Source organism: Nothobranchius furzeri, chromosome 17 (genome assembly GCF_043380555.1).
Source record: "Nothobranchius furzeri strain GRZ-AD chromosome 17, NfurGRZ-RIMD1, whole genome shotgun sequence".
In the NCBI taxonomy this organism is placed as follows: domain Eukaryota; kingdom Metazoa; phylum Chordata; class Actinopteri; order Cyprinodontiformes; family Nothobranchiidae; genus Nothobranchius; species Nothobranchius furzeri.
In genome coordinates, this window is record NC_091757.1 from 24,765,008 (window position 1) to 24,785,916 (window position 20,909).

Sequence of the window (20,909 nt, forward strand, 5' to 3'; positions counted from 1 at the left end):
GTAATATGCTGATGGTTTCTTGTCACATTTTGTCATTGCAGTTGTTTCCCACTCTGCCATGAAAATATTGGCATAGGCTGGGGCAAATTTCTTTCCCATTGCTGTGCCCTTAATCTGTAAAAAGAATTCCCCATTGAATTCAAAGTCATTTCTCCTGAGATTAATCTCAAGTAGCTGTAAAAGCTCTTGATCTGGGCGTCTGCTATCTGGGTATTTGAGAAAAATTCTCTTAATTGCATCTAAACCCTCCTGAATATCAATATTTGTATATAGACTCTCCACATCCATTGTGAACAGAGTGGCTCCTTCTGGTATTTCCAAGTTTTTAATCTTGGCCACAAAATCATATGTGTCTTTGATGTATGATTCATGTTTCATGGATAAGGGATTGAGGTAAAAGTCCAAGAACTCGGCTGTGTAGTAAGTTTCACTGTCACAATCTGATACAATCGGCCTCCCTGCAGGGATCTCATATGGTGTTGCCCATTTAACTGGATCTTTATGAATCTTGGGCAGCATATAAAATAATCTTTCCCTCGGTTGGGAGGAGCCCAGCAGGTAGGTATGTTGCTTTGTATCAATAAACCCCTTTTCCCTTAATCTATTGACAATTTGTCTTACCATAGGTCTGGTTTCTGGATAGATTGGTTTAGTGAGTTTAGAGTAATAAACTTCATCCCTTAATTGCCTGTACCCTTCTTTTAAATATTGGCTTTTGTCCAAGATTACTATGGCGCTCCCTTTGTCTGCTGGTTTTATGACTATTTCTGAATTATCCGCTAGTTCTTTGATCGCTCTTCTTTCCTCCAAACTAAGGTTACTGGTGGGTGGAGGCCTATATGCTCTCTTTTTAATTCTGTCAGAATCAGAGCTAATTAGGTTTGCTGTTTCGGGCGGAAGTAGTCCCATCGCTGGTGTCCAATCAGATTTATTAGTAAATGGTTTTTTTGAACCTTTTAAACTGGGTTTGTTCTTATAGTATAGGGCTAATTTGACCCTTCTGTGGTAGTTTTGTAGTTCATATTTGCACTGAAACCAGATGTTCTTATTGAAATTTTGAGTTGGGATGAAGTTTATTCCTTTACTCAGCAGGGAGAGCTGTGCATCCGTTAAAACAAACCTTTTTGCTAGGTTAACAACTCCTTTATTAACCCCTCCCTTAAATGGGCTTATGGGGAGTTCTAGTTTAAGTATTGTAACCAACTGTGAAGGATTCTGTCAGCTGTAGGTGTAGACCAATGGATCTTATCCTTCACCCCATCCGTGACCACCTCTATTTCCCCAGCAGGAATATAATGACTCAGGGTAGAAATTTTGTCATTCAAACCTCTTAGAACCTCTTTTTCATTCTCAGACAAATCTGGTGAGAAATTCACCTGTGGCACCATGATCCGGGCCTCCGGGAATTTGGCGTGTGCTGTTGCCAGCGCTTGATCCACCTGGTCAAACAACCCCTTATTCTTCTTGCTTGGACACCTGTCATTAATACCAAACGAGAGAATTATATTTTGTACTCTGGTCTCTTTTGTGGCGTTCTGAAGGATGTCATTCACGTGTTGCCATCCTGCTCCAGGGAAGCTGTCAATTTGCAGTCCCTGGACGGGGATGGCATTTATTCTGTTGAGATTGGAGTCCCCCATGATGAGGTTAGGGTTAGGGTTAGGGTTAGGGTTAGGGTTAGGTATAAGGGGTAAGTACCACTTTGTTTTCGCTGGGCAAACTTTTTGAGGACCAGCTAGAGACACCATTCCACTTCACAGGGCTTCAGGGGGCCCGGCTGGAGGCTGTGGTAAAGTTGCCCAAATTTTGCCCGCAATGCATCATGGGTAAAAACAATCAAACGTCTCTCACCGCTAGGGGGAAGTGGGCGTAGCTTAGGGACCGCGGCTACCCCCCCATTTGCAGCCACGCCGGGTTAGGGTTAGGGTTAGGGTTAGGGTTAGGGTTAGGGTTAGGATATGGGGTTTTGACGACCGTCGCCTGCCTCTTCGAAGGCGAATAACTTTTGATAGGAAGGTGCTAGAGACTTGAAACCAAGTCCTACCCCCCCAGGCAACGGGTCTGGCTTTCGATTGGTGCCATCCGTTTGGCTGTACGACCTTCCGGTCCGGAGATACGCCCACTTTTTGACTTCCGGTTGCCTGTATCTCCGCAACGGAAGGTCGTAGAAACTCGGGAAGACCACCGTTGGATTCAGAAGGGTCGAATTATGGCAGACGGAGCTTGGTTGCGAGTCTCTACGACCTTCCGTTCCGGAGATATCCGCCGTTGAAGTCGTCCCATTGAAACGAATGGGAGGCGGGTGACTGAAAAATTTCTAAGTGTCAGGGGCCAAATTCTTCCCCCAGAAACCTCAAATGAGCACGTTTCAGAGCATTTGGAGTCAGGTGTTCCTGTGTGCCCTTCAGGCATAGGATAGGGTTAATATCCTTTAGGGTCAGAGTTATGATAAGGCGCTTGTTTGTTGTCCCAGATGGTAGGGTTTGGGTTTATGTTTAGGGTTAGGATTAAGTTTTAGGGTTAGGGCTAAGTTCTAGGGTTAGGGCTAAGTTCTAGGGTTAGGGCTAAGTTCTAGGGTTAGGGCTAAGTTCTAGGGTTAGGGCTAAGTTTTAGGGTTAGGGCTAAGTTCTAGGGTTAGGGCTAAGTTCTAGGGTTAGGGCTAAGTTCTAGGGTTAGGGCTAAGTTTTAGGGTTAGGGCTAAGTTTTAGGGTTAGGGCTAAGTTTTAGGGTTAGGGCTAAGTTTTAGGGTTAGGGCTAAGTTTTAGGGTTAGGACTAAGTTTTAGGGTTAGGACTAAGTTTTAGGGTTAGGACTAAGTTTTAGGGTTAGGGCTAAGTTTTAGGGTTAGGGCTAAGTTTTAGGGTTAGGATTTAAGTTTTAGGGTTATGATTGTGTTTAGGGTTAGTGGGTAGGGTTAGTTATGGTAAGATTAGAGTTAATTTTAGGCTTAGAGCTATTCTGGTCTATGGTTATGTTTAGAGTAAGTATGAGGGGTGGGGTAAATTTGGGTTAGGGTTAGGGTTAGGGTTAGGGTTAGGTATAAGGGGTAAGTACCACTTGATGATCGCGGTTCTTTCTGGCTCTGAACCACTCAGAGCCACCATTCAACTTTTGCCGCGCTCAGGGGGACCGGCCGGAGGCGGGGGTACCAAAGAACCCAAGATTGCCGCAAAGCATCATGGGTAAAAACAATCAAACATCTCTCACGGCCAGGGAAGTTGGATCTTAGCTTAGCCACTGCGGCTACCCCCCCATTTGTGGCCACGCCCGATCCAACGGTACCACCCCCGAGTCTCTACGACCTTCCTAGCCGGAGCTAGGTCAACTTCTGGTAGAAGGGGGGCGTGGCCTGGAGACTCCGCCTACCCCCCATTATCGACCCCGCCCAGTCGATTGGCACCGCCCCCAAGACACGCCCCCTTTAACTCCCCCACACTTAGCGTTTTCACTGTGTAAAAGTCATAAGTAGTGGGCGTGGCCAGGTGGAAGGGGGCGTGGTCTCGAAACTCCGCCTACCCCCCCATTTGTGGCCATGCCGAGTTCATAGACACGTGACACGAGGCACTTGGGACCTTCCTAGCCCAAAACCGGAAGTGGGGCGGGCACTTCCGGTTGCTCCTACAGGTTCCAGACTCCGCCTACCCCCCCATTCTCGACCCTGGCCGACTCAACGGTACCACCGCCAAGTGTCTACGACTTTCGGTTCCCGAGATACAGGAGACAAGCCCAACACAAAGGGTATGGGTCAGCGTAAGTATTTGTGTAAGTGTTAGTGCAGTGTATGTGTGAGTGTTAGGGTAAGAGTAAGTGATAGTGTAGGTGATAGTGTAAGTGTAAGAGTCCGTTACCTTGTGACGATCCTCTGCGTGGAGCCGGACAAGGGGGTGTGCTCCCGAGGTCTGTCAGAGACAGACTGAGCGTTCTAGGGCAGTTTGTGTCCCTTTAAATGCATTTAAATGTAATTTAATGTAATTTAATTTAATTTTCAAAATTTCAAATGACTTTATCTCTTGATAGGAAGGGTTAGGGTTAGGGTCAGGGTCAGGGTCAGGGTTAGGGTTAGGGTTAGGGTTAGGGTTAGGATATGGGGTTTTGACGACCGTCGCCTGCCTCTTCGAAGGCGAATAACTTTTGATAGGAAGGTGCTAGAGACTTGAAACCAAGTCCTACCCCCCCAGGCAACGGGTCTGGCTTGCGATTGGTGCCATCCGTTTGGCTCTACGACCTTCCGGTCCGGAGATACGCCCACTTTTTGACTTCCGGTTGCCTGTATCTCCGGAACGGAAGGTCGTAGAAACTCGCGGAGACCACCGTTGGATTCAGAAGGGTCGAATTATGGCAGACGGAGCTTGGTTGCGAGTCTCTACGACCTTCCGTTCCGGAGATATCCGCCGTTGAAGTTGTCCCATTGAAACGAATGGGAGGCGGGTGAGTGAAAAATTTCTAAGTGTCAGGGGCCAAATCCTTCCCCCAGAAACCTCACATGAGCACGTTTCAGACCATTTGGAGTCCAATGGTACCTACTTTGAGTGACCAGTTTTCCCAACCCATACTTAGGATAAGTGTAAGTGAGAGGGTAAGTGATAGTGAAATTGTATGTGTGAGTGTTAAGGTAAGAGTAAGTGATAGGGTAGGTGATAGGGTTAGGGTTAGGGTTAGGGTTAGGGTTAGGTGGAGTAGATGGAGTAGATAAATCTCAGTGAGTTCCCCCTGAATTGGTAAATTAACCAAAACAGTTTGAATGGGGAGTCACTGGCAATGCACGGGCCGTCGCATGTCACTCTGGAACCCCTCCCCAATCGTTGGTTCGTATCCATAAAGAGTAAAACAGCAGAGTAGGGAAAAATTAAAGGATCGAATAAAGGAACACTAAGAAGTAGCAAAAATTAGAATAAATAAAGAAGAATAAAGAAAAAAACTAGGTTGGAACAAAAACCGGTTCGGAACAGGTACCAGATATGGAGTCATGGTGTAATGTCGCCCACATCCGAGCCAGAATCGGCTGACCATGGTCCTCCCAAGTTCAAGTCCAAAGTGTAGTAGAGAGGGAAGGGGAAAGGCCAAGAGATAAGAACAGAATAGAGAATACAGAAAAAATCCTTAAGGTAAGGGCGGGGTGAAGGGTGAGGGTTAGATTCTAGGTTTACAATGAGTAGGAGACTAGTAGCATACAGCTAAAGACTAATGGGTTAGGGTTAGGGTTAGGGTTAGGGGGTAAGTACCACTTTGTTTTCGCTGGGCAAACTTTTTGAGGACCAGCTAGAGACACCATTCCACTTCACAGGGCTTCAGGGGGCCCGGCTGGAGGCTGTGGTAAAGTTGCCCAAATTTTGCCCGCAATGCATCATGGGTAAAAACAATCAAACGTCTCTCACCGCTAGGGGGAAGTGGGCGTAGCTTAGGGACCGCGGCTACCCCCCCATTTGCGGCCACGCCGAATCCAACGGTACCACCCACAAGTCTCTACGACCTTCCTAGCCGGAGATATGATTGGTTGAAGTCGCCCCATTGAAACGAATGGGAGGCGGGTGACTGAAAAATGGGTTAGGGTTAGGGTTAGGGTTAGGGTTAGGGTTAGGTATAAGGGGTAAGTACCACTTGATGATCGCGGTTCTTTCTGGCTCTGAACCACTCAGAGCCACCATTCAACTTTTGCCGCGCTCAGGGGGACCGGCCGGAGGCGGGGGTACCAAAGAACCCAAGATTGCCGCAAAGCATCATGGGTAAAAACAATCAAACATCTCTCACGGCCAGGGAAGTTGGATCTTAGCTTAGCCACTGCGGCTACCCCCCCATTTGTGGCCACGCCCGATCCAACGGTACCACCCCCGAGTCTCTACGACCTTCCTAGCCGGAGCTAGGTCAACTTCTGGTAGAAGGGGGGCGTGGCCTGGAGACTCCGCCTACCCCCCATTATCGACCCCGCCCAGTCGATTGGCACCGCCCCCAAGACACGCCCCCTTTAACTCCCCCACACTTAGCGTTTTCACTGTGTAAAAGTCATAAGTAGTGGGCGTGGCCAGGTGGAAGGGGGCGTGGTCTCGAAACTCCGCCTACCCCCCCATTTGTGGCCATGCCGAGTTCATAGACACGTGACACGAGGCACTTGGGACCTTCCTAGCCCAAAACCGGAAGTGGGGCGGGCACTTCCGGTTGCTCCTACAGGTTCCAGACTCCGCCTACCCCCCCATTCTCGACCCTGGCCGACTCAACGGTACCACCGCCAAGTGTCTACGACTTTCGGTTCCCGAGATACAGGAGACAAGCCCAACACAAAGGGTATGGGTCAGCGTAAGTATTTGTGTAAGTGTTAGTGCAGTGTATGTGTGAGTGTTAGGGTAAGAGTAAGTGATAGTGTAGGTGATAGTGTAAGTGTAAGAGTCCGTTACCTTGTGACGATCCTCTGCGTGGAGCCGGACAAGGGGGTGTGCTCCCGAGGTCTGTCAGAGACAGACTGAGCGTTCTAGGGCAGTTTGTGTCCCTTTAAATGCATTTAAATGTAATTTAATGTAATTTAATTTAATTTTCAAAATTTCAAATGACTTTATCTCTTGATAGGAAGGGTTAGGGTTAGGGTTAGGGTCAGGGTCAGGGTCAGGGTTAGGGTTAGGGTTAGGGTTAGGGTTAGGATATGGGGTTTTGACGACCGTCGCCTGCCTCTTCGAAGGCGAATAACTTTTGATAGGAAGGTGCTAGAGACTTGAAACCAAGTCCTACCCCCCCAGGCAACGGGTCTGGCTTGCGATTGGTGCCATCCGTTTGGCTCTACGACCTTCCGGTCCGGAGATACGCCCACTTTTTGACTTCCGGTTGCCTGTATCTCCGGAACGGAAGGTCGTAGAAACTCGCGGAGACCACCGTTGGATTCAGAAGGGTCGAATTATGGCAGACGGAGCTTGGTTGCGAGTCTCTACGACCTTCCGTTCCGGAGATATCCGCCGTTGAAGTTGTCCCATTGAAACGAATGGGAGGCGGGTGAGTGAAAAATTTCTAAGTGTCAGGGGCCAAATCCTTCCCCCAGAAACCTCACATGAGCACGTTTCAGACCATTTGGAGTCCAATGGTACCTACTTTGAGTGACCAGTTTTCCCAACCCATACTTAGGATAAGTGTAAGTGAGAGGGTAAGTGATAGTGAAATTGTATGTGTGAGTGTTAAGGTAAGAGTAAGTGATAGGGTAGGTGATAGGGTTAGGGTTAGGGTTAGGGTTAGGGTTAGGTGGAGTAGATGGAGTAGATAAATCTCAGTGAGTTCCCCCTGAATTGGTAAATTAACCAAAACAGTTTGAATGGGGAGTCACTGGCAATGCACGGGCCGTCGCATGTCACTCTGGAACCCCTCCCCAATCGTTGGTTCGTATCCATAAAGAGTAAAACAGCAGAGTAGGGTTAGGGTTAGGGTTAGGGTTAGGTATAAGGGGTAAGTACCACTTTGTTTTCGCTGGGCAAACTTTTTGAGGACCAGCTAGAGACACCATTCCACTTCACAGCGCTTCAGGGGGCCCGGCTGGAGGCTGTGGTAAAGTTGCCCAAATTTTGCCCGCAATGCATCATGGGTAAAAACAATCAAACGTCTCTCACCGCTAGGGGGAAGTGGGCGTAGCTTAGGGACCGCGGCTACCCCCCCATTTGCGGCCACGCCGAATCCAACGGTACCACCCACAAGTCTCTACGACCTTCCTAGCCGGAGATATGATTGGTTGAAGTCGCCCCATTGAAACGAATGGGAGGCGGGTGACTGAAAAATTTCTAAGTGTCAGGGGCCAAATCCTTCCCCCAGAAACCTCACATGAGCACGTTTCAGACCATTTGGAGTCCAATGGTACCTACTTTGAGTGACCACTTTTCCCAACCCATACTTAGGGTAAGTGTAAGTGATAGGGTAAGTGGGTTAGGGTTAGGGTTAGGGTTTGGGTTAGGGTTAGGTATAAGGGGTAAGTACCACTTTAAAATATGGGGGCAAACTTTTTGAGGACCAGCTAGAGACACCATTCCACTTCCCAGGGCTTCAGGGGGCCCGGCTGGAGGCTGTGGTAAAGTTGCCCAAAGTTTGCCCCCAATGCATCATGGGTAAAAACAATCAAACGTCTCTCACGGCCAGGGAAGTGGGGGCATAGCTCAGGGACCGCGGCTACCCCCCCATTTGTGGCCACGCCGAATCCAACGGTACCACCCACAAGTCTCTACGACCTTCCTAGCCGGAGATATGATTGGTTGAAGTCGCCCCATTGAAACGAATGGGAGGCGGGTGACTGAAAAATTTCTAAGTGTCAGGGGCCAAATCCTTCCCCCAGAAACCTCACATGAGCACGTTTCAGACCATTTGGAGTCCAATGGTACCTACTTTGAGTGACCACTTTTCCCAACCCATACTTAGGGTAAGTGTAAGTGATAGGGTAAGTGATAGTGCAATTGTATGTGTGAGTGTTAGGGTAAGAGTAAGTGATAAGTGAAAGTGTATTTGTATGTCTTAGGGTAAGAGTAAGTGATAGGGTAGGTGATAGTGTAAGTGTAAGAGTCCGTTACCTTGTGACGATCCTCTGCGTGGAGCCGGACAAGGGGGTGTGCTCCCGAGGTCTGTCAGAGACAGACTGAGCGTTCTAGGGCAGTTTGTGTCCCTTTAAATGCATTTAAATGAAATTTAATGTAATTTTATTAAAATTTCAAAATTTCAAGTGACTTTATCTCTTGATAGGAAGGTCGTAGGAAAAAACGGATGGCACCTACCCCCCCAAAGTCGATGTCTGGCTTTCCAACGGTGGAAACCCCGTCGTTCTACGCCCCACCTGAGGTGAGATAATGCCGTTTTTACAGTGTATTTTCTGTATCTCCGGAACGGAAGGTCGTAGAAACTCGGGGAGACCACCGTTGGATTCAGAAGGGTCGAATTAGGGCAGGCGGAAGGTGGTTTGGAGTCTCTACGACCTTCCGTTCTGGAGATATAAGAGGTCAAAGTTTGGCAAACTTGGTCCTTCTTTATCTCATCAACCGATCGTCACAGAAACGAGCGGACAAAACCTGTGCACTGCCTAGACCACGCCGGATCCAACGGTGAAAACACCGAGTCTCTATGACCTTTGGTTCCGGAGATATAGAAGGTCGAGTGTGGGACATTCGTCCTTCTTTATCTCATCAACCGATCGTCACAGAAACAAGCGGACAAAACCTGTGAACTGTCTAGAACACGCCGGATCCAACGGTGAAAACCCCGAGTCTCTACGACCTTCCGTTCCGGAGATATCCGCCGTTGAAGTCGTCCCATTGAAACGAATGGGAGGGTTAGGGTTAGGGTTAGGGTTAGGTGGAGTAGATGGAGTAGATGTATCTCAGTGACATCCCCCTGAATCGGTACCTTGACCAAAACAGTTTAGAGTAGAGAGTCACTGGCAATGCACGGGCCGGCGCGTGTCACTCAGAAACTCCCCTCCAATGTTGGTTTGTCTCAATGTAGAATAGAAAAACAGAATAGGAAAAGATTGAAAAGATAGAATAAAGAACAGATGAGGGTTAGGGTTAGGGTTAGGGTTAGGGTTAGGTATAAGGGGTAAGTACCACTTGATGATCGCGGTTCTTTCTGGCTCTCAACCACTCAGAGCCACCATTCAACTTTTGCCGCGCTCAGGGGGACCGGCCGGAGGCGGGGGTACCAAAGAACCCAAGATTGCCGCAAAGCATCATGGGTAAAAACAATCAAACATCTCTCACGGCCAGGGAAGTTGGATCTTAGCTTAGCCACTGCGGCTACCCCCCCATTTGTGGCCACGCCCGATCCAACGGTACCACCCCCGAGTCTCTACGACCTTCCTAGCCGGAGCTAGGTCAACTTCTGGTAGAAGGGGGGCGTGGCCTGGAGACTCCGCCTACCCCCCATTATCGACCCCGCCCAGTCGATTGGCACCGCCCCCAAGACACGCCCCCTTTAACTCCCCCACACTTAGCGTTTTCACTGTGTAAAAGTCATAAGTAGTGGGCGTGGCCAGGTGGAAGGGGGCGTGGTCTCGAAACTCCGCCTACCCCCCCATTTGTGGCCATGCCGAGTTCATAGACACGTGACACGAGGCACTTGGGACCTTCCTAGCCCAAAACCGGAAGTGGGGCGGGCACTTCCGGTTGCTCCTACAGGTTCCAGACTCCGCCTACCCCCCCATTCTCGACCCTGGCCGACTCAACGGTACCACCGCCAAGTGTCTACGACTTTCGGTTCCCGAGATACAGGAGACAAGCCCAACACAAAGGGTATGGGTCAGCGTAAGTATTTGTGTAAGTGTTAGTGCAGTGTATGTGTGAGTGTTAGGGTAAGAGTAAGTGATAGTGTAGGTGATAGTGTAAGTGTAAGAGTCCGTTACCTTGTGACGATCCTCTGCGTGGAGCCGGACAAGGGGGTGTGCTCCCGAGGTCTGTCAGAGACAGACTGAGCGTTCTAGGGCAGTTTGTGTCCCTTTAAATGCATTTAAAAGTAATTTAATGTAATTTAATTTAATTTTCAAAATTTCAAATGACTTTATCTCTTGATAGGAAGGGTTAGGGTTAGGGTTAGGGTCAGGGTCAGGGTCAGGGTTAGGGTTAGGGTTAGGGTTAGGGTTAGGATATGGGGTTTTGACGACCGTCGCCTGCCTCTTCGAAGGCGAATAACTTTTGATAGGAAGGTGCTAGAGACTTGAAACCAAGTCCTACCCCCCCAGGCAACGGGTCTGGCTTGCGATTGGTGCCATCCGTTTGGCTCTACGACCTTCCGGTCCGGAGATACGCCCACTTTTTGACTTCCGGTTGCCTGTAGGGTTAGGGTTAGGGTTAGGGTTAGGGTTAGGGTTTAGGGTTAGGGTTAGGGTTAGGGTTAGGGTTAGGTATAAGGGGTAAGTACCACTTTAAAATATGGGGGCAAACTTTTTGAGGACCAGCTAGAGACACCATTCCACTTCCCAGGGCTTCAGGGGGCCCGGCTGGAGGCTGTGGTAAAGTTGCCCAAAGTTTGCCCCAATGCATCATGGGTAAAAACAATCAAACGTCTCTCACGGCCAGGGAAGTGGGGGCATAGCTCAGGGACCGCGGCTACCCCCCCATTTGTGGCCACGCCGAATCCAACGGTACTACCCACAAGTCTCTACGACCTTCCTAGCCGGAGATATGATTGGTTGAAGTCGCCCCATTGAAACGAATGGGAGGCGGGTGACTGAAAAATTTCTAAGTGTCAGGGGCCAAATCCTTCCCCCAGAAACCTCACATGAGCACGTTTCAGACCATTTGGAGTCCAATGGTACCTACTTTGAGTGACCACTTTTCCCAACCCATACTTAGGGTAAGTGTAAGTGATAGGGTAAGTGATAGTGCAATTGTATGTGTGAGTGTTAGGGTAAGAGTAAGTGATAAGTGAAAGTGTATTTGTATGTCTTAGGGTAAGAGTAAGTGATAGGGTAGGTGATAGTGTAAGTGTAAGAGTCCGTTACCTTGTGACGATCCTCTGCGTGGAGCCGGACAAGGGGGTGTGCTCCCGAGGTCTGTCAGAGACAGACTGAGCGTTCTAGGGCAGTTTGTGTCCCTTTAAATGCATTTAAATGAAATTTAATGTAATTTTATTAAAATTTCAAAATTTCAAGTGACTTTATCTCTTGATAGGAAGGTCGTAGGAAAAAACGGATGGCACCTACCCCCCCAAAGTCGATGTCTGGCTTTCCAACGGTGGAAACCCCGTCGTTCTACGCCCCACCTGAGGTGAGATAATGCCGTTTTTACAGTGTATTTTCTGTATCTCCGGAACGGAAGGTCGTAGAAACTCGGGGAGACCACCGTTGGATTCAGAAGGGTCGAATTAGGGCAGGCGGAAGGTGGTTTGGAGTCTCTACGACCTTCCGTTCTGGAGATATAAGAGGTCAAAGTTTGGCAAACTTGGTCCTTCTTTATCTCATCAACCGATCGTCACAGAAACGAGCGGACAAAACCTGTGCACTGCCTAGACCACGCCGGATCCAACGGTGAAAACACCGAGTCTCTATGACCTTTGGTTCCGGAGATATAGAAGGTCGAGTGTGGGACATTCGTCCTTCTTTATCTCATCAACCGATCGTCACAGAAACAAGCGGACAAAACCTGTGAACTGTCTAGAACACGCCGGATCCAACGGTGAAAACCCCGAGTCTCTACGACCTTCCGTTCCGGAGATATCCGCCGTTGAAGTCGTCCCATTGAAACGAATGGGAGGGTTAGGGTTAGGGTTAGGGTTAGGTGGAGTAGATGGAGTAGATGTATCTCAGTGACATCCCCCTGAATCGGTACCTTGACCAAAACAGTTTAGAGTAGAGAGTCACTGGCAATGCACGGGCCGGCGCGTGTCACTCAGAAACTCCCCTCCAATGTTGGTTTGTCTCAATGTAGAATAGAAAAACAGAATAGGAAAAGATTGAAAAGATAGAATAAAGAACAGATGAGGGTTAGGGTTAGGGTTAGGGTTAGGGTTAGGTATAAGGGGTAAGTACCACTTGATGATCGCGGTTCTTTCTGGCTCTGAACCACTCAGAGCCACCATTCAACTTTTGCCGCGCTCAGGGGGACCGGCCGGAGGCGGGGGTACCAAAGAAGGTTAGGGTTAGGGTTAGGGTTAGGGTTAGGGTTGGGTTAGGGTTAGGGTTAGGGTTAGGGTTAGGGTTAGGTATAAGGGGTAAGTACCACTTTAAAATATGGGGGCAAACTTTTTGAGGACCAGCTAGAGACACCATTCCACTTCCCAGGGCTTCAGGGGGCCCGGCTGGAGGCTGTGGTAAAGTTGCCCAAAGTTTGCCCCCAATGCATCATGGGTAAAAACAATCAAACGTCTCTCACGGCCAGGGAAGTGGGGGCATAGCTCAGGGACCGCGGCTACCCCCCCATTTGTGGCCACGCCGAATCCAACGGTACCACCCACAAGTCTCTACGACCTTCCTAGCCGGAGATATGATTGGTTGAAGTCGCCCCATTGAAACGAATGGGAGGCGGGTGACTGAAAAATTTCTAAGTGTCAGGGCCCAAATCCTTCCCCCAGAAACCTCACATGAGCACGTTTCAGACCATTTGGAGTCCAATGGTACCTACTTTGAGTGACCGATTTTCCCAACCCATACTTAGGGTAAGTGTAAGTGATAGGGTAAGTGTTAGGGTTAGGGTTAGGGTTAGGGTTAGGGTTAGGGTTAGGTGGAGTAGATGGAGTAGATGTATCTCAGTGACATCCCCCTGAATCGGTACCTTGACCAAAACAGTTTAGAGTAGAGAGTCACTGGCAATGCACGGGCCGGCGCGTGTCACTCAGAAACTCCCCTCCAATGTTGGTTTGTCTCAATGTAGAATAGAAAAACAGAATAGGAAAAGATTGAAAAGATAGAATAAAGAACAGATGAGGGTTAGGGTTAGGGTTAGGGTTAGGGTTAGGTATAAGGGGTAAGTACCACTTGATGATCGCGGTTCTTTCTGGCTCTGAACCACTCAGAGCCACCATTCAACTTTTGCCGCGCTCAGGGGGACCGGCCGGAGGCGGGGGTACCAAAGAACCCAAGATTGCCGCAAAGCATCATGGGTAAAAACAATCAAACATCTCTCACGGCCAGGGAAGTTGGATCTTAGCTTAGCCACTGCGGCTACCCCCCCATTTGTGGCCACGCCCGATCCAACGGTACCACCCCCGAGTCTCTACGACCTTCCTAGCCGGAGCTAGGTCAACTTCTGGTAGAAGGGGGGCGTGGCCTGGAGACTCCGCCTACCCCCCATTATCGACCCCGCCCAGTCGATTGGCACCGCCCCCAAGACACGCCCCCTTTAACTCCCCCACACTTAGCGTTTTCACTGTGTAAAAGTCATAAGTAGTGGGCGTGGCCAGGTGGAAGGGGGCGTGGTCTCGAAACTCCGCCTACCCCCCCATTTGTGGCCATGCCGAGTTCATAGACACGTGACACGAGGCACTTGGGACCTTCCTAGCCCAAAACCGGAAGTGGGGCGGGCACTTCCGGTTGCTCCTACAGGTTCCAGACTCCGCCTACCCCCCCATTCTCGACCCTGGCCGACTCAACGGTACCACCGCCAAGTGTCTACGACTTTCGGTTCCCGAGATACAGGAGACAAGCCCAACACAAAGGGTATGGGTCAGCGTAAGTATTTGTGTAAGTGTTAGTGCAGTGTATGTGTGAGTGTTAGGGTAAGAGTAAGTGATAGTGTAGGTGATAGTGTAAGTGTAAGAGTCCGTTACCTTGTGACGATCCTCTGCGTGGAGCCGGACAAGGGGGTGTGCTCCCGAGGTCTGTCAGAGACAGACTGAGCGTTCTAGGGCAGTTTGTGTCCCTTTAAATGCATTTAAATGTAATTTAATGTAATTTAATTTAATTTTCAAAATTTCAAATGACTTTATCTCTTGATAGGAAGGGTTAGGGTTAGGGTTAGGGTCAGGGTCAGGGTCAGGGTTAGGGTTAGGGTTAGGGTTAGGGTTAGGATATGGGGTTTTGACGACCGTCGCCTGCCTCTTCGAAGGCGAATAACTTTTGATAGGAAGGTGCTAGAGACTTGAAACCAAGTCCTACCCCCCCAGGCAACGGGTCTGGCTTGCGATTGGTGCCATCCGTTTGGCTCTACGACCTTCTGGTCCGGAGATACGCCCACTTTTTGACTTCCGGTTGCCTGTAGGGTTAGGGTTAGGGTTAGGGTTAGGGTTAGGGTTAGGGTTTAGGGTTAGGGTTAGGGTTAGGGTTAGGGTTAGGGTTAGGTATAAGGGGTAAGTACCACTTTAAAATATGGGGGCAAACTTTTTGAGGACCAGCTAGAGACACCATTCCACTTCCCAGGGCTTCAGGGGGCCCGGCTGGAGGCTGTGGTAAAGTTGCCCAAAGTTTGCCCCCAATGCATCATGGGTAAAAACAATCAAACGTCTCTCACGGCCAGGGAAGTGGGGGCATAGCTCAGGGACCGCGGCTACCCCCCCATTTGTGGCCACGCCGAATCCAACGGTACCACCCACAAGTCTCTACGACCTTCCTAGCCGGAGATATGATTGGTTGAAGTCGCCCCATTGAAACGAATGGGAGGCGGGTGACTGAAAAATTTCTAAGTGTCAGGGGCCAAATCCTTCCCCCAGAAACCTCACATGAGCACGTTTCAGACCATTTGGAGTCCAATGGTACCTACTTTGAGTGACCACTTTTCCCAACCCATACTTAGGGTAAGTGTAAGTGATAGGGTAAGTGATAGTGCAATTGTATGTGTGAGTGTTAGGGTAAGAGTAAGTGATAAGTGAAAGTGTATTTGTATGTCTTAGGGTAAGAGTAAGTGATAGGGTAGGTGATAGTGTTAGGGTTAGGGTTAGGGTTAGGGTTAGGGTTAGGGTTAGGTATAAGGGGTAAGTACCACTTTAAAATATGGGGGCAAACTTTTTGAGGACCAGCTAGAGACACCATTCCACTTCCCAGGGCTTCAGGGGGCCCGGCTGGAGGCTGTGGTAAAGTTGCCCAAAGTTTGCCCCCAATGCATCATGGGTAAAAACAATCAAACGTCTCTCACGGCCAGGGAAGTGGGGGCATAGCTCAGGGACCGCGGCTACCCCCCCATTTGTGGCCACGCCGAATCCAACGGTACCACCCACAAGTCTCTACGACCTTCCTAGCCGGAGATATGATTGGTTGAAGTCGCCCCATTGAAACGAATGGGAGGCGGGTGACTGAAAAATTTCTAAGTGTCAGGGGCCAAATCCTTCCCCCAGAAACCTCACATGAGCACGTTTCAGACCATTTGGAGTCCAATGGTACCTACTTTGAGTGACCACTTTTCCCAACCCATACTTAGGGTAAGTGTAAGTGATAGGGTAAGTGATAGTGCAATTGTATGTGTGAGTGTTAGGGTAAGAGTAAGTGATAAGTGAAAGTGTATTTGTATGTCTTAGGGTAAGAGTAAGTGATAGGGTAGGTGATAGTGTAAGTGTAAGAGTCCGTTACCTTGTGACGATCCTCTGCGTGGAGCCGGACAAGGGGTTGTGCTCCCGAGGTCTGTCAGAGACAGACTGAGCGTTCTAGGGCAGTTTGTGTCCCTTTAAATGCATTTAAATGAAATTTAATGTAATTTTATTAAAATTTCAAAATTTCAAGTGACTTTATCTCTTGATAGGAAGGTCGTAGGAAAAAACGGATGGCACCTACCCCCCCAAAGTCGATGTCTGGCTTTCCAACGGTGGAAACCCCGTCGTTCTACGCCCCACCTGAGGTGAGATAATGCCGTTTTTACAGTGTATTTTCTGTATCTCCGGAACGGAAGGTCGTAGAAACTCGGGGAGACCACCGTTGGATTCAGAAGGGTCGAATTAGGGCAGGCGGAAGGTGGTTTGGAGTCTCTACGACCTTCCGTTCTGGAGATATAAGAGGTCAAAGTTTGGCAAACTTGGTCCTTCTTTATCTCATCAACCGATCGTCACAGAAACGAGCGGACAAAACCTGTGCACTGCCTAGACCACGCCGGATCCAACGGTGAAAACACCGAGTCTCTATGACCTTTGGTTCCGGAGATATAGAAGGTCGAGTGTGGGACATTCGTCCTTCTTTATCTCATCAACCGATCGTCACAGAAACAAGCGGACAAAACCTGTGAACTGTCTAGAACACGCCGGATCCAACGGTGAAAACCCCGAGTCTCTACGACCTTCCGTTCCGGAGATATCCGCCGTTGAAGTCGTCCCATTGAAACGAATGGGAGGGTTAGGGTTAGGGTTAGGGTTAGGTGGAGTAGATGGAGTAGATGTATCTCAGTGACATCCCCCTGAATCGGTACCTTGACCAAAACAGTTTAGAGTAGAGAGTCACTGGCAATGCACGGGCCGGCGCGTGTCACTCAGAAACTCCCCTCCAATGGTTAGGGTTAGGGTTAGGGTTAGGGTTAGGGTTAGGGTTTGGGTTAGGGTTAGGGTTAGGGTTAGGGTTAGGGTTAGGGTTAGGGTTAGGATATGGGGTTTTGACGACCGTCGGTACCCCCAAAATGAAACTTTGAAGGCCGATAACTCCGGATAGGAAGGTGCTAGAGACTTGAAACCAAGATCTACCCCCCCTACCAACGGGTCTGGCTTTCGATTGGTGCCATCCGTTTGGCTCTACGACCTTCCGGTCCGGAGATACGCCCACTTTTTGACTTCCGGTTGCCTGTATCTCCGGAACGGAAGGTCGTAGAAACTCGCGGAGACCACCGTTGGATTCAGAAGGTTCGAATTATGGCAGACGGAGCTTGGTTGCGAGTCTCTACGACCTTCCGTTCCGGAGATATCCGCCGTTGAAGTCGTCCCATTGAAACGAATGGGAGGCGGGTGACCGAAAAATTTCTAAGTGCCAGGGCCCAAATCCTTCCCCCAGAAACCTCATAGGAGCAGGGTTAGGGTTAGGGTTAGGGTTAGGGTTAGGGTTAGGGTTAGGGTTAGGGTTAGGGTTAGGGTTAGGGTTAGGGTTAGGGTTAGGGTTAGGGTTAGGGTTAGGGTTAGGGTTAGGGTTAGGGTTAGGGTTAGGGTTAGGGTTAGGGTTAGGGTTAGGGTTAGGGTTAGGGTTAGGGTTAGGGTTAGGGTTAGGGTTAGGGTTAGGGTTAGGGTTAGGGTTAGGGTTAGGGTTAGGGTTAGGGTTAGGGTTAGGGTTAGGGTTAGGGTTAGGGTTAGGGTTAGGGTTAGGGTTAGGGTTAGGGTTAGGGTTAGGGTTAGGGTTAGGGTTAGGGTTAGGGTTAGGGTTAGGGTTAGGGTTAGGGTTAGGGTTAGGGTTAGGGTTAGGGTTAGGGTTAGGGTTAGGGTTAGGGTTAGGGTTAGGGTTAGGGTTAGGGTTAGGGTTAGGGTTAGGGTTAGGGTTAGGGTTAGGGTTAGGGTTAGGGTTAGGGTTAGGGTTAGGGTTAGGGTTAGGGTTAGGGTTAGGGTTAGGGTTAGGGTTAGGGTTAGGGTTAGGGTTAGGGTTAGGGTTAGGGTTAGGGTTAGGGTTAGGGTTAGGGTTAGGGTTAGGGTTAGGGTTAGGGTTAGGGTTAGGGTTAGGGTTAGGGTTAGGGTTAGGGTTAGGGTTAGGGTTAGGGTTAGGGTTAGGGTTAGGGTTAGGGTTAGGGTTAGGGTTAGGGTTAGGGTTAGGGTTAGGGTTAGGGTTAGGGTTAGGGTTAGGGTTAGGGTTAGGGTTAGGGTTAGGGTTAGGGTTAGGGTTAGGGTTAGGGTTAGGGTTAGGGTTAGGGTTAGGGTTAGGGTTAGGGTTAGGGTTAGGGTTAGGGTTAGGGTTAGGGTTAGGGTTAGGGTTAGGGTTAGGGTTAGGGTTAGGGTTAGGGTTAGGGTTAGGGTTAGGGTTAGGGTTAGGGTTAGGGTTAGGGTTAGGGTTAGGGTTAGGGTTAGGGTTAGGGTTAGGGTTAGGGTTAGGGTTAGGGTTAGGGTTAGGGTTAGGGTTAGGGTTAGGGTTAGGGTTAGGGTTAGGGTTAGGGTTAGGGTTAGGGTTAGGGTTAGGGTTAGGGTTAGGGTTAGGGTTAGGGTTAGGGTTAGGGTTAGGGTTAGGGTTAGGGTTAGGGTTAGGGTTAGGGTTAGGGTTAGGGTTAGGGTTAGGGTTAGGGTTAGGGTTAGGGTTAGGGTTAGGGTTAGGGTTAGGGTTAGGGTTAGGGTTAGGGTTAGGGTTAGGGTTAGGGTTAGGGTTAGGGTTAGGGTTAGGGTTAGGGTTAGGGTTAGGGTTAGGGTTAGGGTTAGGGTTAGGGTTAGGGTTAGGGTTAGGGTTAGGGTTAGGGTTAGGGTTAGGGTTAGGGTTAGGGTTAGGGTTAGGGTTAGGGTTAGGGTTAGGGTTAGGGTTAGGGTTAGGGTTAGGGTTAGGGTTAGGGTTAGGGTTAGGGTTAGGGTTAGGGTTAGGGTTAGGGTTAGGGTTAGGGTTAGGGTTAGGGTTAGGGTTAGGGTTAGGGTTAGGGTTAGGGTTAGGGTTAGGGTTAGGGTTAGGGTTAGGGTTAGGGTTAGGGTTAGGGTTAGGGTTAGGGTTAGGGTTAGGGTTAGGGTTAGGGTTAGGGTTAGGGTTAGGGTTAGGGTTAGGGTTAGGGTTAGGGTTAGGGTTAGGGTTAGGGTTAGGGTTAGGGTTAGGGTTAGGGTTAGGGTTAGGGTTAGGGTTAGGGTTAGGGTTAGGGTTAGGGTTAGGGTTAGGGTTAGGGTTAGGGTTAGGGTTAGGGTTAGGGTTAGGGTTAGGGTTAGGGTTAGGGTTAGGGTTAGGGTTAGGGTTAGGGTTAGGGTTAGGGTTAGGGTTAGGGTTAGGGTTAGGGTTAGGGTTAGGGTTAGGGTTAGGGTTAGGGTTAGGGTTAGGGTTAGGGTTAGGGTTAGGGTTAGGGTTAGGGTTAGGGTTAGGGTTAGGGTTAGGGTTAGGGTTAGGGTTAGGGTTAGGGTTAGGGTTAGGGTTAGGGTTAGGGTTAGGGTTAGGGTTAGGGTTAGGGTTAGGGTTAGGGTTAGGGTTAGGGTTAGGGTTAGGGTTAGGGTTAGGGTTAGGGTTAGGGTTAGGGTTAGGGTTAGGGTTAGGGTTAGGGTTAGGGTTAGGGTTAGGGTTAGGGTTAGGGTTAGGGTTAGGGTTAGGGTTAGGGTTAGGGTTAGGGTTAGGGTTAGGGTTAGGGTTAGGGTTAGGGTTAGGGTTAGGGTTAGGGTTAGGGTTAGGGTTAGGGTTAGGGTTAGGGTTAGGGTTAGGGTTAGGGTTAGGGTTAGGGTTAGGGTTAGGGTTAGGGTTAGGGTTAGGGTTAGGGTTAGGGTTAGGGTTAGGGTTAGGGTTAGGGTTAGGGTTAGGGTTAGGGTTAGGGTTAGGGTTAGGGTTAGGGTTAGGGTTAGGGTTAGGGTTAGGGTTAGGGTTAGGGTTAGGGTTAGGGTTAGGGTTAGGGTTAGGGTTAGGGTTAGGGTTAGGGTTAGGGTTAGGGTTAGGGTTAGGGTTAGGGTTAGGGTTAGGGTTAGGGTTAGGGTTAGGGTTAGGGTTAGGGTTAGGGTTAGGGTTAGGGTTAGGGTTAGGGTTAGGGTTAGGGTTAGGGTTAGGGTTAGGGTTAGGGTTAGGGTTAGGGTTAGGGTTAGGGTTAGGGTTAGGGTTAGGGTTAGGGTTAGGGTTAGGGTTAGGGTTAGGGTTAGGGTTAGGGTTAGGGTTAGGGTTAGGGTTAGGGTTAGGGTTAGGGTTAGGGTTAGGGTTAGGGTTAGGGTTAGGGTTAGGGTTAGGGTTAGGGTTAGGGTTAGGGTTGGGTTAGGGTTAGGGTTAGGGTTAGGGTTAGGGTTAGGGTTAGGGTTAGGGTTAGGGTTAGGGTTAGGGTTAGGGTTAGGGTTAGGGTTAGGGTTAGGGTTAGGGTTAGGGTTAGGGTTAGGGTTAGGGTTAGGGTTAGGGTTAGGGTTAGGGTTAGGGTTAGGGTTAGGGTTAGGGTTAGGGTTAGGGTTAGGGTTAGGGTTAGGGTTAGGGTTAGGGTTAGGGTTAGGGTTAGGGTTAGGGTTAGGGTTAGGGTTAGGGTTAGGGTTAGGGTTAGGGTTAGGGTTAGGGTTAGGGTTAGGGTTAGGGTTAGGGTTAGGGTTAGGGTTAGGGTTAGGGTTAGGGTTAGGGTTAGGGTTAGGGTTAGGGTTAGGGTTAGGGTTAGGGTTAGGGTTAGGGTTAGGGTTAGGGTTAGGGTTAGGGTTAGGGTTAGGGTTAGGGTTAGGGTTAGGGTTAGGGTTAGGGTTAGGGTTAGGGTTAGGGTTAGGGTTAGGGTTAGGGTTAGGGTTAGGGTTAGGGTTAGGGTTAGGGTTAGGGTTAGGGTTAGGGTTAGGGTTAGGGTTAGGGTTAGGGTTAGGGTTAGGTTAGGGTTAGGGTTAGGGTTAGGGTTAGGGTTAGGGTTAGGGTTAGGGTTAGGGTTAGGGTTAGGGTTAGGGTTAGGGTTAGGGTTAGGGTTAGGGTTAGGGTTAGGGTTAGGGTTAGGGTTAGGGTTAGGGTTAGGGTTAGGGTTAGGGTTAGGG